Raw genomic sequence first — 18248 nt, 5'->3', positions numbered from 1 at the left:
TATACACTTTCATAGTTTTTTGAAAAATAATCATGGATTACTTTTATAGAAAGAAAAACAATCAGCGAGACCAAGAGGCAGGCGGGGGGCTCTGGCTTCCGTCCTTCCAGTCCTGGCCCTGCTTCTACTGCTCCTGGCCTCTGCTCTGTCTCTGTCCAAGGACGCAGTCCCTGGGAAAGGCTGCCCTAGCCCACTTTCTGAAACAATTAAAACAATGGTGCTTTCTACGGCAACGTCAAGAGCAACCTCCAGAACAAACCTTGGGCCCCCTTCAGACCCCACCCAAGGGACTGGAGTGCATGAAGGTCCTGCAGCTCCGGGAGAAAACTGCACAGGGTGGACCTTCGGGACAGACTTCCTCTTCTGTGGTCTTGCCCAGCTTTGTTCCAAGGTCAAATTGCCTGTGGCTACTGGCCTTGTAACTCGCCAGCTTTATCCACAGCCCCAGGGTATGAACTAATAGGGCCTGGGCAGGGTTCCAAATCAACCAGAATAGAAGGGAGGGAAAGGGGGTGTTATTTTAACCCAAAAGCTCCATGGGAAGGAGACAAAATAGTTAACATAATATTTGCTAATATTTCATAATTGTTGTATGCCTGACACTGTGTTGATTAATTAAGCCTTGGGGTCAGGGCTTTGGACAAGAACCTAATCTGTATGGCCCTCAGGTTTTTCCATCTAGAAAATGATAGGGTAACGCCTTTTTGGGGGTTGCTCTGCAGACTAAATAGATTATACATGTAAAATACTTAACTCGGTGCCTGGAGTACGATAATTGATCAATAAGTAGTCAATGTTAGATCACTCTTGTTGTAGTTACACTTCCATGTGTAGAAGGTGACCTGCCTTCTTTACCTCCCTCCCCTCTTGTGCCAGTTGGTCCGTTTCAGTGGGGAGAGTGGCTGGCACCACTGGGACCTTCCTCAACAAGCAGAGGCTCTATGACAAATATAGTTGGGTATCGGCCAATTAGAATGTCAAGGAGGAGATCCAGCTCTGGGCTAACTGCAGCTGTCTCTGGAAGGAAGTGGAAGGAGAGCAGCCAGTGAGGGATGCCAAAGCCTTGAAGGTAAGTGTTATGGGTTGAACTGTTTCCCCCAAAAGATGTTGTCCTAACCCTCTGTGTCTGTCATTATAACCTTCCTTGGGACTAGGGTCTTGGTAGATGATCAAGTTAAAATGAAATCATTAGAGTCGGCTCTACTCCAATATGACTTATATCCTTATAAAAAGGGGAAATTGGGACACAGAGACAGACACACGCAGAGAGAGTGTCATGTGAAGACAAAGGCAGAGATCGGGGTGATACATCTATAAGCCAGGGAACACCAAAGATTGCTGGAACCACCAGAAGCCAGGAGAGAGGCACAGAACAGATTCTCCCTGAGAAGGAGCCAACCCTACTCACACCTTCATCTTGGACTTGTAGCCTCCAGAACTGTGAGGCAGTAAATTCCTGTTGTTTAAGTCACCCACCTGTGGTGCTTTGTCACAGCAGCCTTAGCAGACTGACACGGGGAGATCTGGTGAGACAAGACAGACCTCTGCCTCTTGCCAGCTACGTGACCTTTGACAAGTTACCTCCTCTCACTGAGACGAGTGCCTTTACCTGTGAAATGGGGTTAATGCTAAGGACCACTTTATGAGGTTGAGTGAGATGCTGCATGGAGTACTCTAGACCCAGTCCCTGACATACAAATGCTCAGCATCTGTCACGAGTGTGCAAATTGGTCCCACTGGGGACCTAGGGTGTTCCTGAAACCTCAGTTGCTTCACAAGCATGTGCTTCTCCTCGCCTTCGAAGTTAGAAACCCCTCGTGGGTGAGAAATGAGCCGTCATATGGATTCCCCAGTGACAGCGGGGCAGTTCTCTGAATGCCATCAATGCTCAGCAAATACCTCTTACTCAATAGTGTGTTCTATATTGAGATTATATCAGAGTAAACTCTAGAGTAAGATCTGATGTCTTTGCATCCTTAGTCTGAAAACCTCACCTAAGACATTCAATGAATATTGATGGATTAGTACTGAATGCATGAATGAACTTTATGGGGGGGTCATGATTTGTCTGGTAGTATAATTGAATCTATGTTGAGGTATGGTGTTTTATCAAGAAATAATTTTAGCCACTGCCTGCTGTTGATCTTGGCCTCATAATAGGCTGGAGAAATGGACCATCGTAAGCTGAGGAGAACTGAACATTTACTGTGCCGGGTGCTGAGTTACGCAGATTTTGTTACATTCCCTGAAACAACATTAGGAAGTAACTAAAATTCTTACCTTCCTTTTTCCAATGTGGAAAGCCTTTAAAAGTCACAGCAAGGAAAAGAGAGTCAGGATTTAAACTCAGGAAGTCTGATCCCAGGGTACACACACTCCTTTATAACTCATTCCCTTCTTCTTACCAAGTATGTGGAAGCCAAGAAGGCTCTATAGTCTAGAGCTAGAGCCATTCTTAGGCTGGCAGGGACCTGCGCAAGCATCTAATCCAAGACCCTTTAAGAAAATGAAACAGAACCAGGGAAGGCATGTGACTGGCTTTACAATGACAAAGTGACCCAACTGGGACTTGAACCCAGGTCTCCTGACCCCCAGGCTAGTGTGCCTTGGGGGGATTGGGGACTTGGGCTGTAACTGGTCATTCACCCAAGTCCCCAGCTCTCCACCCTGCAAATGGGCAGGGAAAGTCAGGGAGCTGTGGAACACTGGCTGCCAGGCTTCTGCTTCTGTCCATGGAGAAGACTTGAGCCAGGAAGGACCATCCTCCTGAATGGCCCTCTCATCTGTCTTTCCCCTCTTCAGAGACTGAACTCCTGTTGTCCCCACCTCCTCTAAGTTTGAGTCTTATCTATCTGGGCCAGGTGCAAATGGGATCCCATGAGCACAGGGCTGAGGCTTTAACTCTGGGTGATGTGCTGCTCATTATTACTCAAGAACATGGACGGTCTGCCTTACAGTCTGTGGGCTCTGATGATGCAGAATATCATGGGGCATCTAGCCCTGCTCCTAAAAGAGACAAAATGATCCTTACCATGCCACTTGTAGGCTGAGGAGGCTGGAGCCAATGGCGTAGAAGTCCAGATGGCACCTCTGAGAACAGGGAAAGGACACTGATGACCATTGCCCATACTTCACAATGGGATGTGTGTTGCACCTGACCCCTCCCCTTGCCTTCATCCTTTCTCCAGGTGGCCTTGTCTTGCTGTAGCACCAAAGTTGTAGCTCTGGGTCAGGAGCTGACGTTCGGGCTGGAGGGCTCCGAGCATAATTACCTGGGATCTGATTCCACTGAAAATCACTCATGGTTGGTTCTTCCAAAGACCCGGGGTCCTTAAAGAATTCTCTAGAAACAGCAGTGGTCTCCTTGGAGCCCACAAAGTTCCTAAGCCCTCATGCAGTTGCCAGCATCTGGGCTTAATACTCAGGAAAACACTGCAAGGGCAACTGTTACATGTAAGCTTTTGTGGGTCACTTAAAATCACCTGGTGATTCTCCACCCGGTTGAGAGGCAGGCGGCACAGCTCTGGTGGATTTGGTTCACTGCATTCAACTAGAGTCAGAAAACCTTAGCACCGAAATGAGTCTGAGGCACAAATGGTTGGGTTGTTGGGGCAGCTGGGTGGCTCAGTCGGTTAAGCGTTCAACTCTTGGTATCGGCTCAGGTCATGATCTCGCTGTAGTGGGATCGAGTCCCGTGTTGGGGCTCCGTACTAAGCAGAGCCGGCTTGGGATTCTCTCTCTGTTTCTCTCTCTGCTTCTCTCCATCCCATGAGTGCACGCTCTCTCTCAAAATAAATAAATAAATGTTCTAAAAATGTACTTGCAAAGAGAGGTCAGATGCTTGGAAGTTAATAATAAAAAGGCTTTATCAATTTGTACTCTAGGTCAATCTTTTCGTTACAAGAGGAAACAGGTTCAGAGACAGAAAGTGACTTGCCCAAAATCACACAGCTAGTGTCAGAGGCAGCAATAGAACCAACAGAACCGGGGAGTCCTGGGTCTCCGTGAAAGTGGACACAACCTATATAGTGGTGCCTGAAATTTCACCATTAGGAATTGTTACTCTTTTTTTCATAGTATTTGACAGTGTTATTTAGGTATACAAGTAGTAAATGAATACCTTGTCATAATTATAAAAAAACTTTAAAGACCAATTATATTTATAAAGCCTCTAAAATTTTCCTTTTGTAGCTCTGTATCTTTTCCCCAGTCCCATTCCCTCCCTCCAGGAGTGTTCAATGTTAACAAACGCATGTCAAATCTTTCCAGACCTTTTCCAATGCATTTAGGAATACATTTACAACATGTAATCAGTTTTTTAAATATACTCGGATTTATTACGATATGTATTATAAATATAGGTATGTTATTTAAAATCTCAATTTATATACCATCCCATCTATAAATAAATAAATTTACATATATTTTGTCCACTTAGCCTTATATCTTGGAGCTCTTTCCACTGTCTTTCTAGAACCTTGGCGTCTTGTCAATGTTTCCATAGTATTCCACTGCATGGACGTACCAAATATATATTTAGCCATTTGTCTATCTTCAGACATTCAGGTTATTTCCCATCTTTTTCTTTTGCAGTCATAGCCACAATGAACTTCCTTATATACAAATCTCTGGGAGATGAGCCAATGTTTCTGCAGAAGAGGTATCTAGAAGTGAAAAAACGTGAGATCATTTGTTTAGAGAAGGTCTCTCTTTAAGCTGTAATGAGTCACCTTAATGTTTTCCAAAGGTTTCTCTCGTGAACCTTCTCTGAGGGTCTTCAACAGCCATAAACTTTCACCCAGAGTCATCAGAGCAACCCCGTGAAGACAAACCATGGCCCCTACTGCATAAAATAAGATTTCAGCTATGATTCATGAACTAAATTCAGCACAGCCCTTGTGATCGTGCCAAACTGGCTCTGCTGGGGGTCCTCACAGCCCGACTTACTCCTCCACCCCAGGTGACAGGGAAGGGGCACAGATCGCCTGGTCTGGTCGCCGGAATTCCGAGACTGAAGGAGTAGAGGGGCCACAGCCCGCTGTCTGAAGTGGGGGTGTGGGCAGATAGTCCCCCCCCCCCCAGAATGATGGAGAGCTTAAGGACACAAGCCCGGGGCTAGAGAGACTTGGGTTCGAGTTGCAGCTCCGCGACTTTTCCAAAGGCGTTTTCTTGGCAACCCGGATTTCAGGTTTCTCATCTGTGAGATGGAGGTGATACTGGTATTTACCTCCCAGTGCACTGGGGGAATTGATACAAAGCATAATTACAGGGAGAGAGCAGGCTGGTCACTGACACTTAGCCACCTGGCATTTACGAGGTTCTAACTAGCAGGATTGGGAACGGAAAATTGTGCCACTCGCATTCACCTTAAACTTATTTCATTGTAAAGGAATAGGGTTGTTGCCTTTTCCGTTGTTCCCTTTTTACTATCTTTCCACCCCCACATCTCAATTCCGCATGGAACTTCAGGTAAAACATCATTTCTATGCTTTGAGGAGGGGTCCCGGAGACCTTGGTCTCTGAGGATTAATATTGTGGTTCCGTGACAGGACAGGTGTTAGAGAAATGTGAACACCTTGGGCTGGGTAGCAGGAACAGTCGGGCTCCAGAGTCAAACAAACCTGGGTAGAAAGCAAGGGCTTCTGTGGATTGGTTGTGTGTCTTTGGCACGTTTCTTCACTTCTCTGAACCTCTAGTCCCTTCATCTGTAAAATCAGGATTAAAAAATAATAATAATTGCTTTGCTGGCTAATTGAGAAGTTTACAGGTAATGAAGTAAGGCTTTTGGCATAGTGTCTAGTCCTCAAGACGGGCAGCTGATCTCGCGATCACTTGCATATTACTTTCGGTAGACGATCTTGCTTTCTGCTTTGCTAAGAACCCTGAAGCAATCGGAAGACTTCCATGTCTCCCAGCCATCAACCATTCGCCCTTCGTATACCTGCGCCCGCAAATTCTGCCTTCTCAAAATGAGCCAGTCTTTCCATTTATACGTGAGATCCAGTCCCCCTCACCTACCCAAGGACATGGTCCCAGTGATTTTCCGTGTTCAGTTCTTCTCCCTCTACGGGATCAGTCCCATCAAATGAAAACATGCTGTGACTTCTCCCCTACTTTAAACCAAAAACAAAAAACCTTCTCATGATCTCACTTCTGCTGCCAACCACTCCCCCACATTTTTTAGGCTTCCCTTTGCAGCAGAACTTTTCTCAGCCTCATTCAGCACTTCCACTTCTGCATATGTGCCCAAAAGAATTGCAGGCAGGGTCTCGAAGGGATATTCACAGCCCGTGCTCCTCGTAGCACTACTCTCGACAGCCGAAAGGTGGAAACGACCCGAGTGTCCATCAGCAAATGAATGACTCCCATGCGGTATAGACGTACAATGGAATATTATTCAGCCTTAAAAGGAAGGAAATTCTCATTCGTGCTGTCGTGGGTGAAAGTTGAGGGCCTTCTGCTAAGGGAAAGGAGCCAATAGGAAAAGAAAAAAAAATATTATATGACTTATTCAGAGTGGTCAGATTCATAGAGGAAGTAGAATCGTGGGTGGCAGGGGGTGAGGGGATGGGCGGGAAGGTGCTGCCGTTCAGCGGGTTTTTCAAGGTGAAAAAAGTTTTGAAGATTGGCTGCACATCAGTGTGAATATGGCTAGCCTTACTGAGTGGTAAACTCACGTAAACACGGGCAAGTTGGTAAATTTTATGTTCTGTGTATTTCACCACAGCCGAAAGTGTTAAACAAAACAAAACAAAACCCCACTGAGCCTTCTCTGCCTCTGGCTTCTCTCCTCGCCTTCTTCCTTCGGCACACCCGTCAGCGATCCTGCTCACCAGCCCATTTTCTTAGCTTGGATTCTGGAACACACCCTCCCTGGCTTTTCCTTCCACCCCGTCAAATCCTCTCGGTATTTGCTTCAAAATGTACGCAGAAGGCAACCCTTCTGACCCCACTTCTGGAAGACTGAGGTAACCTCTAGCTGGTCTCGTATTCTTGCTTCTACCCTCACCACCTCCGTCCACTCTCCACACTGCAGCCCGTGTGATCCCTTTAAAACACGCCAGGCCGTGTCACTCCTCGGGGTCACACCCTCCGGTGGCCCCATTTCTTCCAGAGTGAAAGTCCACGTCTGTACACGGCCCCAAACCGTCCGCCCCCCCATGAACTCCGTAACCTCCCCTTCCCCCTCCGCCACCTTGCTCGTGGGCACCAGCCCCGCCTGCCTGCGACCCGGCAGGCACCGCTCTGCCTCATCGCCTGTCACACTGGCAAGTCTGCAGACCTAACTCCTTCACCTGAAAGTGTCCACACAGTGTCACCTTCCAGTGAGGTCTAGTCTGACCACCTGATTTTAAATAGTAATTGTCCCCACCTATACCCTTGCCCACTTCTCCTTTTTCCCATAGTCCTTCTCCCCGGAGCGTAGATACCATTGTAATACACTTTAGAAGGCTTCCCTACTTATTAGATTTCCTGTTCATTTTCCATCTCCCCCCGACAGAAGAGCAGCAGGGATTTTGTCTACTTGGTTCACCGACGTATCCCCAGCACCTACCACAATGCCGGGTGCGTGGTAAGTGCTGACTGGTTTTCCAGAGGATTAAACTACTTCCAGTAGTCATTCTCCCCCTTGATCTGCACAGCTGTCCTGTGAAGGCTGTCAAAAGATACTATTGTATCCATTTTACAGATGAAGAAATGGAGTCTCCAAGCGGCTAGGTGTCTTCACTCACTTAAGATCCAGTCCTTCATTTATTCAGCAGACTTCTAGTGAGTGACGCCATGCAGAACGGGGCTTAGAACAGAGATTTGTTCATGTCACTTCTTGGGTTTTTCTGCTTTTAAACCTCCACGCTCCCTGGGGCGCCTGGGTGGCTCCGTCGGTTAAGCGTCCGAGGCTTGGTTCCAGCTCAGATCGTGAGCTCACAGTTGGTGAGTTTGAGCCCCGCAACCCGCTCTGTGCTGACGGTGTGGAACCTGCTTGGGATTTTCTCTCCCTCTCTCTCTGCCCCTCCTGCTCTCTCTCTCTCACTCTCTCTCTCTCTCTCTCTCTCTCTCAGAATAAATAAACTTAACGAAAATCCGTGCCCCCTTTTGAGAAATGATAAAATTTCCTGCACTTCCCAGTTAAAGAGCAATATGGAACAATGGCCAAGAGCAGGGCTCTGGAGTCTGTGCTATAACTCTACCCCTACCCCATTCCCTGAACCTCAGGCAGGGTCCCTCAACAATCCCCCCACCCAGTGTTCCCATCTTACAGGTGGGAATGGCGGTAACAGCTACCTCTAGTCTTGTCATAGGTACTCGTTGAAAAAATTCAAGTAAAGCATTGTCATTAGTGAAAGTGTTTTCTACTTATCTCTATCAGCCAAGTGATTTTGCCCCAGTTGCTTTTTATAATTTGCGTGACAAAACCAATAGGCTTATTTTTCTCTTTGCCCGATATAAAAATATATCAGAATATTGAACAGACATTTTCAAACCCCAAAGTTTGATACGCCCACTCTCCACTACCCCAGTGCCTCTCAGCACCCAAAAATTGTCCAATGTGACCCCAAGTTAAGAGAAGGCCCTGGCCCATTCCTTCCTCCTTTTGCATCTGTTCCTGACAGAGGAAGAGCTACCGATTTCCAGCTGCAGGGTTGAAATGGAAACCGGCAGAAGTGCAAGCAAAGGGCTCAATTTCCCAATAGCTGCAGCTGAAGAGCGCGCTGAGCTATTTTTAAACCCCTTTTCAGAAACTCCTGTGCTTGCAATGGATCTATTTTCTTAACTGCCAAGAGATAATGCTTAAAAGGGATAGCTTGAAAATATTCCACAGCACTCATAAAAATGACTGAAATAGATGGCGCATAAGACAGCCTTTGTCTGGAGCGGCGGCCGAAAGCGAGATGAAGTCTTTCAGACCCCAGGGCATCGGTGCTGCCGGATCTGCTCCTGACAACCCGGGCTTTGTGTGTTGACTGCGCATCAGGACCAGAAAAGGCAACAAAACCAAACAGCAGTTGCAGAGGACATCAGAGACTTGGCATTTAAATCGGTCACCAATTCCAGGAAACAAGGGACCCCGAAATAACTCTCAAAGAATCCCCCTCATCTTGGGGGATTTGTAAACCTGTCCAAACTGTCAAAGACCAAAGGAGTCCTCTGCCCCTTCCTTCCCTGAACTCCTGAACTGTCTCTGCCTCCCTCGGGAGAACTACCAGCCGTGTGGTCATCTGCGCTAACAAATGTAGGCCTCATGCTCAACTCTGCTTTTCTGCACCTCCCACACCCAATCAAGTCTTACTAATATCGTCTCCTGGTAGTTGGAAGTCCTGTTCTCCGTATATCCCCACAACCACTGTCCTGATTCAATTCTTCCTCATCTCTCAGCTGGATTTTTGCAAGGGCGTCTTAACTAGTCTCCATATGTCTGGTTTAGTCCCTCTTCACCAACTGACACTAGGAATTTTTGAAGTATTTTTTAATTTCAAATATTAGTATGGTACGTCTTGCTTAGACTCTTTCAGTGTCTAACCGACCTCAGAAGACAGCCCACACTTGGGGCGCCTGAGTGGCTCAGTCGTTTAAACTTCCATCTCTTGGTTTTGGCTCAGGTCATGATCTCGCGGTTCGTGGGTTGGAGCCCCGCGACAGGCTCAGCACTGGCAGCACGGAACCTGCTGGGGATTCTCTCTCTCTCCCTCTCAAATAAACTTAAAACAAAGAAGGAGGAGGCGGAGGAGGAGGAGGAGAGGAGGAGGAAGAAGAGGAAGAGGAAGAAGAAGAAGAAGGACAGTCCACACCGTTTAGCAGAGTAGACAAGACCTTTCACGAGCAGCTCACTGCAAGCCTTCCCCAGCCCTGCTATAACCTACCTCCTGCTTTATGCCCAGCAACATGGAGCGACTGTGATTTTCCACACCCCATAGTATTCATTCCCCCATGCCTTCACTTGCACCATCTCTCTACCCTGAAATGGCACTCACCTCTATTTCTCAACAGGAACTATTTTATTGACACGTGACGTGAGTTTCACAAAGTGGCACAGCTTGATGTATTTTTACAGGAATGACGTACTCCAGTAACTGCCGGAGAAATCAAGGATTTGAATGTCATCTGCATTCCAAAGCCTCTCCTGTCCTCTCCTGACACCACCCCCTGGAAGACCGCCAATAGCCTCCCTTCCCTCCATCTTGATTGCTTTTGACTGATTTTGAGCGTCATGTAAATGGGATCATACTGTATATGCCCTTCTTGTCTGATTTCACTGAATATTACTTTGAGATTCACCAACATTGTCACATATGGCAGTAGGTTTTTCCTTCTTCTTGTCTTATAATATCCCATTCTACAAATATACCAAATTTACTTACCCAGTCTAGTGTTGATGCAAATACGAACGGCTTCCAGGTGTTGGTTGTTACAAAAGGGCTGCTATGAGCATTCTTTCACGGTTTTTTGGTGAACATAGGTATGCATTTCTGCTGAGAATTGCTAGATTATATGATATACATATATTTTGCCTGAATAGATATTGCCTAACAATTTTCCAAAGTGGTTGTACCATTTGCACTCCCACTAGCCATATATAAGATTTCTAGTTGCTCCCTATTTTTGTCTACACGTGGGATTATCAGGGTTTTTTTTTTTATTTTAGCCATTTTGATGAATTTTTAAAACTACGTCCGGCAACATCTGCCTTTCAGTTCGAGTGTTTAGATCAATTACTCTTAATGTAATTATTGACGTAGCTGGATTTAAGTCAGCCATCTTATTACTCATATTCTACTTACTCCATCTGTTCTTTGTTCTTTTCTTCCTCTTTCCTTGACTTCTTTTGGATTATTGAGTGTATGTTAGTGGCTGCTCTTGGATTTATATTATGCATCTTTGACTTAACACATTCTGTCTTTAAATCGTGTTATAAAACTTCATGTATAATGTAAGGAGCTTACAAGAGTACACTTTCATTTCACTCCCCTTTCTTGGGTTTTATTGGTGTCATACGGGTGCTCCCACAGGTATTATGAAATCTACATTTTTTTGGTTTTAAACAATTGTCTTTTTAAAAAAAATTAAAAATAAGAGAAAAGCACTTATATTTACTCACATAGTTTCTACTTCTTAAGCTCTTTATTGCTTTGTGTAACAAGTTTGCAAATGATGTCATTCAACAGAAGTTTGCTGAGTAAATGAATGGCTCCATTTAAAATAATTGAATCAAGACCCATAGTTTCTTTGAGGCTCCATTTCTTCATCTGTAAAATGGATAGAATAATATTTTTTGGCACCTCTTTCACACAATGGCTGTGATGATCAAATGGGTAATGGACTACTGGAAGTAATTGAATGCCCTGGAGAATCATCCAGCATGGACATCTTCAACTATTTCTTCGCCCTATTTTCTCCCTTGTTTTGGCACTTAAATTGTTGGCATTTTAGACCCTTTCGTCAGGTCGATATGCTGTTTTGTTTGTTTCTTGTAGTTTACATAGTTTTCCTCTGTGCTTAAGTCTGGATATTTCCCACTGTCCTCTCTTCAGGTTTATAAATGCTCTCCCCTGTCATATGAAATCTGCTGTCGAACCTATCTAAATTTCTAAATTTCTAAATTCCAAATTTCAGTAGCTGGATTTTTCAGTTCTACATTTTCAATTTGATTTTTTCCCTATAGATCTAATTCCTCGCTGTGTCACCGATCTCTTAATCATAGTTATTTTAAAGATTACGTTTGTTAACTTCAGAGTCTGGATCATCTGTGGGTCTATTTTTATTGTCTGATTTTTTTTTTCTTTTGAGTTTTGATCTTTTGGTTTTCTTTTATTATAATATCTGGTAATTTTTCAATGTTTTTATTTTAATTCCAGTAAGCTAACATACAGTGTTATATTAGTTTCAGGTGTACAATATAGTGATTTGACATTTCCATGCATCAGCTGGTGCTCATCAGGACAAGTGCCCTCCTGAACCCCCATCACTTATCTCACCCACCCTGCACCCACCTTCACTCTGGCAACAATCAGTGTGCTGTCTATAGTTAGAAGCCTATTTCTTGAGTTGTCTCTTTTTCTTTTTTATTCCCTTTACTCCTTTGTTTCTTAAATTCCACACATCAGCAAAATCGTATGGTATCTGCCTTTCTCTGACTGACTTGTTTCACTTAGCATTACACCAGATATAAAAAATACCTGGTTTTGGCGGGGGAGCCTGGGTGGCTCGGCAGGTTAAGCGTCTGACTCTTGATTTCATCTCAGGTCATGATCTCACAGTTCGTGACTTCAAGCCCCACGTAGGGCTCTGTGCCAACAGTGCAGAGCCTGCTTGGGATTCTTTCTCTCCCTTACTCTTTCTGCCTCTCTCCAGCTCATGCTCTCTCCCTCTCAAAATAAATAAACTCAAAAAATAAATCTCATAGCTCTTTATTAAAGGCTTGGCATTGTCTTGAAAAATTATACAGAATCTTGATGATGTTATATTTCTCTAGAGAGGCTTTACTTTTCTTCTTAGATGTAGTTCCTATAGGGGCAATTCAGCTTAATCCAATCGGAAATTGAATATTTGAGAAACTGTCTTACTCCCAGGACAAGGAATTTCAGCGGTGCCCTTGTGAGTCTGATCCATTGACCAGGGCCTTATCTTTTTGGTAGAATTTGAATTCCTCTAGTATCTTGAGATTGCCAAAAATCATGCTCAGGTTTTTAGGCTTCTGTCACCTTGTAATTGACTTAACATTTTTCCTGATAAATGGCAAATGGCTTGAGGGAAAACTGGTGTAGAATATCACTCACTCCTTTGCCACCCCCTTCGGTCTATCATCTTGGTCTCTCAAGTCATGCTTGCCTCGGTTGTGTGCCAATCCTTTCAAGCAGCTGTTTTTGGTTTTTGTTTGATTTATATCTAGACTCTCCAGTTATTCTTGGCAAGGAGAATTGGTAGATCATAAACAATTACCTAGTGAACAGAAGCCCCCTTTTTGTTTGGAAAAACTGCTATTCACCCTTTTTGCCTTACATGCCACTTTGTTAGAAAATTTCCTCTTAGGGGCGCCTGGGTGGCTGGGTCCGTTGAGCATCTGACTTTGGCTTAGGTCATGATCTCGCAGTTCGTGAGTTGGAGCCCTGCATTGGGCTCTGTGCTGACGGCTCAGAGCCTGGAGGCTGCTTCGGATTCTGTGTTTCCCTCCCTCTCTGCCCCTCCCCCGCTCATGCTCTCTCTCTCTCTCTCTCTCTCTCTCAAATAAATGTTTAAAAAAATTTAAAAAAAAAGAAAATTTCCCCTTAATATTGTTCACCCAACTCCTCCCTTATCTCGGACTCCTCACACCCGCTCATATGTGATCCCTCAATACCCTTTATAGTTCTCACACAGCATATAAACATTGTTTACCATTACCTGACTTTGTCTCTCTCTCTCTCTTTCTCTCTCTCTGTCCCATTAAACCCTGAGCATCTTGAAGCCAAAGCTGTGACTTACTCATCTCAGTACCCTTCATGCCTAGCACAACACCTTGTTTAAAAACATATGCATTAGTGTGAACTGAATTAATTCTCAATGGATGTTTAGGAATGCATCAAAATGGCAGCCAAATTAGCAAGAAATCGGGCTTCCTTGGCTTTGGACGCTACCCACTCTCAGCCCCCTTCAATCTCCTAGGCATTTCTCCACTGGCCTTAAGAGCGTGGTCACTAAAACTTAGGTGATGTGCCTTAAACATCTTGAGCCACCATCTTAAAAAGGTGACAATGATTCACCCAGATAAGTCACTCCACCTGTTCCATGTTCAGGTCCTTCGTACGTAAAATAGAAATATTAAAACCTACCTTTCCTGAGTTCATATGGGACAGTTATAGCTTTACGATTAAACATTCAGACTTTGAAGCTGGATGCCAATCTTGGCTAAGCTGCTCACAACAGTGTGACTTGGGACAGATTAATTCACTTCCCTGTGTTGGTAAGGAATTAACATCCATAAAAGTCATAGAGCAGTGCCTGGCACAGAGTAACTATTAGCCGTCAGTATTCTGTGAGGATCAAATGAAATGCAATGTAAGGAACCTATAAAACAGTATGTTAGTTATTACCATGATGACTATTATAATAATTAAATCATTTTCCCTGGAGAAGAACAATTCAACCCTGAGGCTTCAGTGGATGCTATCCAATGACATATTTAACATAAAGATATAAACACCCAACATTTTACTGTTGGCTTTCTTAACTTGCTTAAAAAAAAAAAAAAAAAAAAAAAAAAAAGGTATTTTTAGCCCTAACATTTACACTGAATGACTCATATATGAGAATTGAGGTTTCCCCTATAGTTCCTAAAATCTATAAACCAGAAACCCAGAACATTACTTTCCCTAACCACAGGCTCTGGACAGGCCTGGACCAGAGACAGCAAAGGAACCACACTAAGAAGGGGACAGAAACCTGCAGACAGTGTCTCCCATGCCCCACGCGGGCTTCCACACTCAGGATGAAGGTGCACTCTGAGGGTGTCACGGAGATGGGGACCGTGAACTGAATCTCTTGGTGACCAAGACATTGGCAAGGCCAGAGGGGACTTGGAAGTAAAGTTCTAGAGTTAACAGGATCCAAAGGGTTTGGCAGGCAAGAGCAAGGGTTCAGAGCAGCTGGCGAAGGCTTTGGTGTGCGGAATCTGCTTCTCACCAAAGGGAGGTGACAGTCAGCAGGAAGAACTGAAGAGGACTGCTGAATCCTTGAAAGACAAATGCCCTGTGGTACTTGTTAAAATGCAGATTACCAAGCCCCACCCTCAGAGAATCTGCCTCCGGCCATCCGGAAAAGACCCAGAAATTTGCGTTTTTAACAACCTCTCAAATTATTCTGACACAGGTGGTTCCTGGGCCACATTTTGGGAAAGCAGTGGGGTCCACTTGGCTTTAAGGGTCAAGGGTGTGGCTTTTGGGTAGGAGTGTCCTGCTGGGAGTGGGTGGCCCTGAGCACCCAAGGGTAGACAATAACCAGCTGGAAGTCAAAGATAGGCTGGCAGAAAAAACAAATCAACAGACACTTGTCTATTCAGTGACTTTGTGCAAAGAGTGAAAGGTAAAGATGGCCTTTGTGGGCAGATGAACTTGACGAAAGCACCCACACTTTTGGGTGGAGAGGCCAGACCAACGCTTGGGAAGCAGAGACAGGGTGGGATTCAGTCCCTATTTTATCCCTTAGCTGGGTGGCCTCACAGGACCTGAGACAGACAGAGGGGCCAGCACAGGGGGGCGGGGGGGGGGGGCTGAATCTTCTCACACCTGGGCCCTGGAGGCCAGCGGGGAGCGTTAACAGGAATGGAGGAGCACAGAGTCGACAGTTCATGTTCTGGGATCGGTCAGGACTGAGCCCATGTCTTTGCTTGGGCAGAGAGCCCTACCCTCTTACCGCACTTCAGGAACTTAAGCTAGAAAATACCACAGCACCATTGCCCGCCGCCATCAACGCCAAGGTAGCCCTTCAACAACCGTCAGGAGCTTTTGATAAACATCAGTAGCCCCAGTGACCACAGGAGGGCAGATGTTCTGTGTCTTGACCCCACAAACCCACCCCCAGGAGGAAGGTGATAATGAAAACAAATACAAGAGGTCATCCTACCATCTACAAACATGATCAGCAGACGGGCACAATACGGCTGTTCCCATGAGCTCCGTGTCCTCCAGTAGTCAATCCACCAAGCGCCACGCGAGGAAGATCTCCCCAAGGCACACAAGGCCTGGTCCAGAGATGCCAAAGGCAACCACAGAAGAACCAGAAGCCCACCAGATTCTAAGTAAGTCTCCCAATCGCACACAACTATGTGAAAGAGAACCCAAGCTAATTACTGTTATACCTTTATATTTTTATTGAATGATTTGGGGTATTAAGCAGTTCGACGATATTTTGGATGGGTCAGGGATCTGGTCTGAAGCTTCCTCCAGAAAAGATTTGGTTATACGCTGCTGTGGGAAGACTTCTTCTCTCCAGAACAAAGGCGAAGCCTCGGACATCCACTAGGAAGGTTTTGCTTACGAAGAAAGAGCAGTGGCCACCTGTTCTAGACTGGGCCAGCTACGTAATTTGTGGGAACCAGTGCAAAATGGAAAAAAAAAAAAAAAAAAGCGTGAGGGCAGAAAAAAAGCAGGAAGAAAAGCATTTTTTTTTTTTCTTTCTTCCACTCTCTCTCTCTCAACCCGTCATGCTGTCTTAGCTCAGGCTGCCATAACAAAATTCCGTAGACTGGGAGGCTTACATGGCGGAAACTTATTTTCTCACAGTTCTGGAAGCTGAGAAATTCAAGATCGAGGTGGTGGCAGATGGGGTTTCTGGTGAGAGCCCTCTTCCTGGTTTGCAGAGAGCTGCCTTCTCGCTGTGTCCTCACCAGGTAGAGAGAGAGAAAGGGCTCTAACTTCTCTTCCTTTTATGGGGGTCACTAATCCCAACATGGGCCCTTACCCTCAAGACCTCGTCCAAACCGGGTTATCCGTCAAAGGCCCCACCTCCAAATACCATCGCATTGGGAGTTAGGACTTCAACATACAGATTTTGTGAAGACACAAATATTCAGTCCATAACACATGGTGTTTTCTATTTGCTCTTTAGTGTTGCATTCCTCGAGCATGGGGATACTTCTGGGGCATTGCAGACCCTCCTGGGAGCCCGGGGTCCTGCCCCCTGACTTGGTGCATGGAGTGCACACAGCCCACACAGCCCCTGCCAGACGAAGGGCAGCAGCGGTCCCTGGGTGAGGGTGGAGGAACTGACGGCAGAGAACCCATCCACATCCCAGGCAGGTGGGAGTGGCAGGAGGGGGGCCCCAGGTGAGCTGAGGCTCCAAACCCCAGTGTATGTAACATCATCTCATCAGAGTCTGTCACTAAAACACAAATTCGAAGGCAAAATGATTGTGAATTTCAAGACAGTCACTGCAGAGCATTAACGCCAAGCACAGGACCTCCTACTGAGCGTACGTCCCGCGTCGCTGTCCTGGTCACATGCCATGATGCTGGAACTCGGAAAACTCAGAGGGAATTCAACATGGTGAGTGTGTCATTATTTCACGAAGTCAGCAACACCAGAAACTTCATACAGAGCACCATCTTACCCTCAATTTGTGCTCAAAAGTATTTAAACACTGGGATTTTGTAAACAGTTTTTTTTTTTTTAACGTTTATTTATTTTTGAGACAGAGAGAGACAGAGCATGAACAGGGGACGGGCAGAGAGAGAGGGAGACACAGAATCGGAAACAGGCTCCAGGCTCTGAGCCGTCAGCACAGAGCCCGACGCGGGGCTTGAACTCAACGGGCCAGGAGATCGTGACCTGAGCCGAAGTCGGCCGCTTAACCGACTGAGCCACCCAGGCGCCCCTTAAACACTGGGATTTTGAAAGTTCGAAACTATTGAAAGTAGGCCTAGATATAGAGTCAATGCAAAATTCACACAAAATTAAACAAACCTAGATTAGGGTGTCTCAACCTCAGCACTGTTGACATTTGCAGCTGGGTAATTCTTCGCCGTGGGGGTTGCCCTGTGCATGACGGGATATTCGGTGGCATTGCGGGTCTCTACGCATTAGATGCCAGTTGGATATTTACTGACTCCTCCCCATGACCCGTGGCTACCAAAAAATGTCCCCAGTGGTGCCAATGTCCCCTGAGGGGCAAAATTACACCTGACTGCAAACCACTGGTATAAAATTTGGCACTTTGCGGTGTTACTTTGTGTTTGATGAGCAAGTTACAGATTGTACTTACGCGTTTAAAAGTTAAATTCTAATGGGCTATCTATATGGTATTTTCTGTTTCTTAACCTAAAAAATTGTTCATGCCTACACTGCTATGCCTTCTTTATTATTCAAACACAGAGCATCCTACATCAGCCGTTTGCAGTAAGTGGAGAGAGGCTATCCTTTTGAGGAGGAAGTGAAAGTTGCCTTTCAGAACATTCAACAAAGATTCACTGATGGGACTGTCATATAATCAACACTCGATTACCCAGATTTCAAGAGAAGCAGATGTGTTGATATCCAGACAAATAAAAACCAGATTATGCAAAAATCATTTCCATTTGGCTTAACTTTTTGTGTTGGTTTGTTTCTGCTGCAAATCAATTTAACTGGGTCTTGTCCAGGCCAGTATTGAAATGAAAGAGGAAGCCATCTGGGTCAGTCCGAATCTAGAATTTAGAAGGAAGACTGGAGGTCAACGACTTGGATTTGGCCAAAGAAATGTCAGTGAACTAAATTCTCCCCTTCCTTTTCGAAGATTTCTT

The 18248-nt window shown here is 45.4% G+C and overlaps 1 long non-coding RNA gene across 2 annotated transcripts; it reads left to right on the top strand.

The window, feature by feature from the left end:
* The first annotated feature begins 191 nt into the window (after nucleotides 1-191).
* LOC122235054 lies at nucleotides 192-18001 on the top strand. 2 transcript variants are annotated; one of them, XR_006213160.1, is made up of 7 exons: nucleotides 192-449; nucleotides 877-1069; nucleotides 4594-4660; nucleotides 6728-6968; nucleotides 7502-7573; nucleotides 16579-17016; nucleotides 17842-18001. It is a non-coding gene; the product is annotated as an uncharacterized LOC122235054 (long non-coding RNA). The 2 variants fall into 2 exon arrangements; XR_006213161.1 differs by lacking the exon at nucleotides 16579-17016.
* The last annotated feature ends 247 nt before the right edge of the window (nucleotides 18002-18248 follow it).

The sequence above is a fragment of the Panthera tigris genome, chromosome F2 (assembly GCF_018350195.1).
Source record: "Panthera tigris isolate Pti1 chromosome F2, P.tigris_Pti1_mat1.1, whole genome shotgun sequence".
NCBI lineage: Eukaryota > Metazoa > Chordata > Mammalia > Carnivora > Felidae > Panthera > Panthera tigris.
This window is presented reverse-complemented; position numbering and strand designations above follow the sequence as displayed.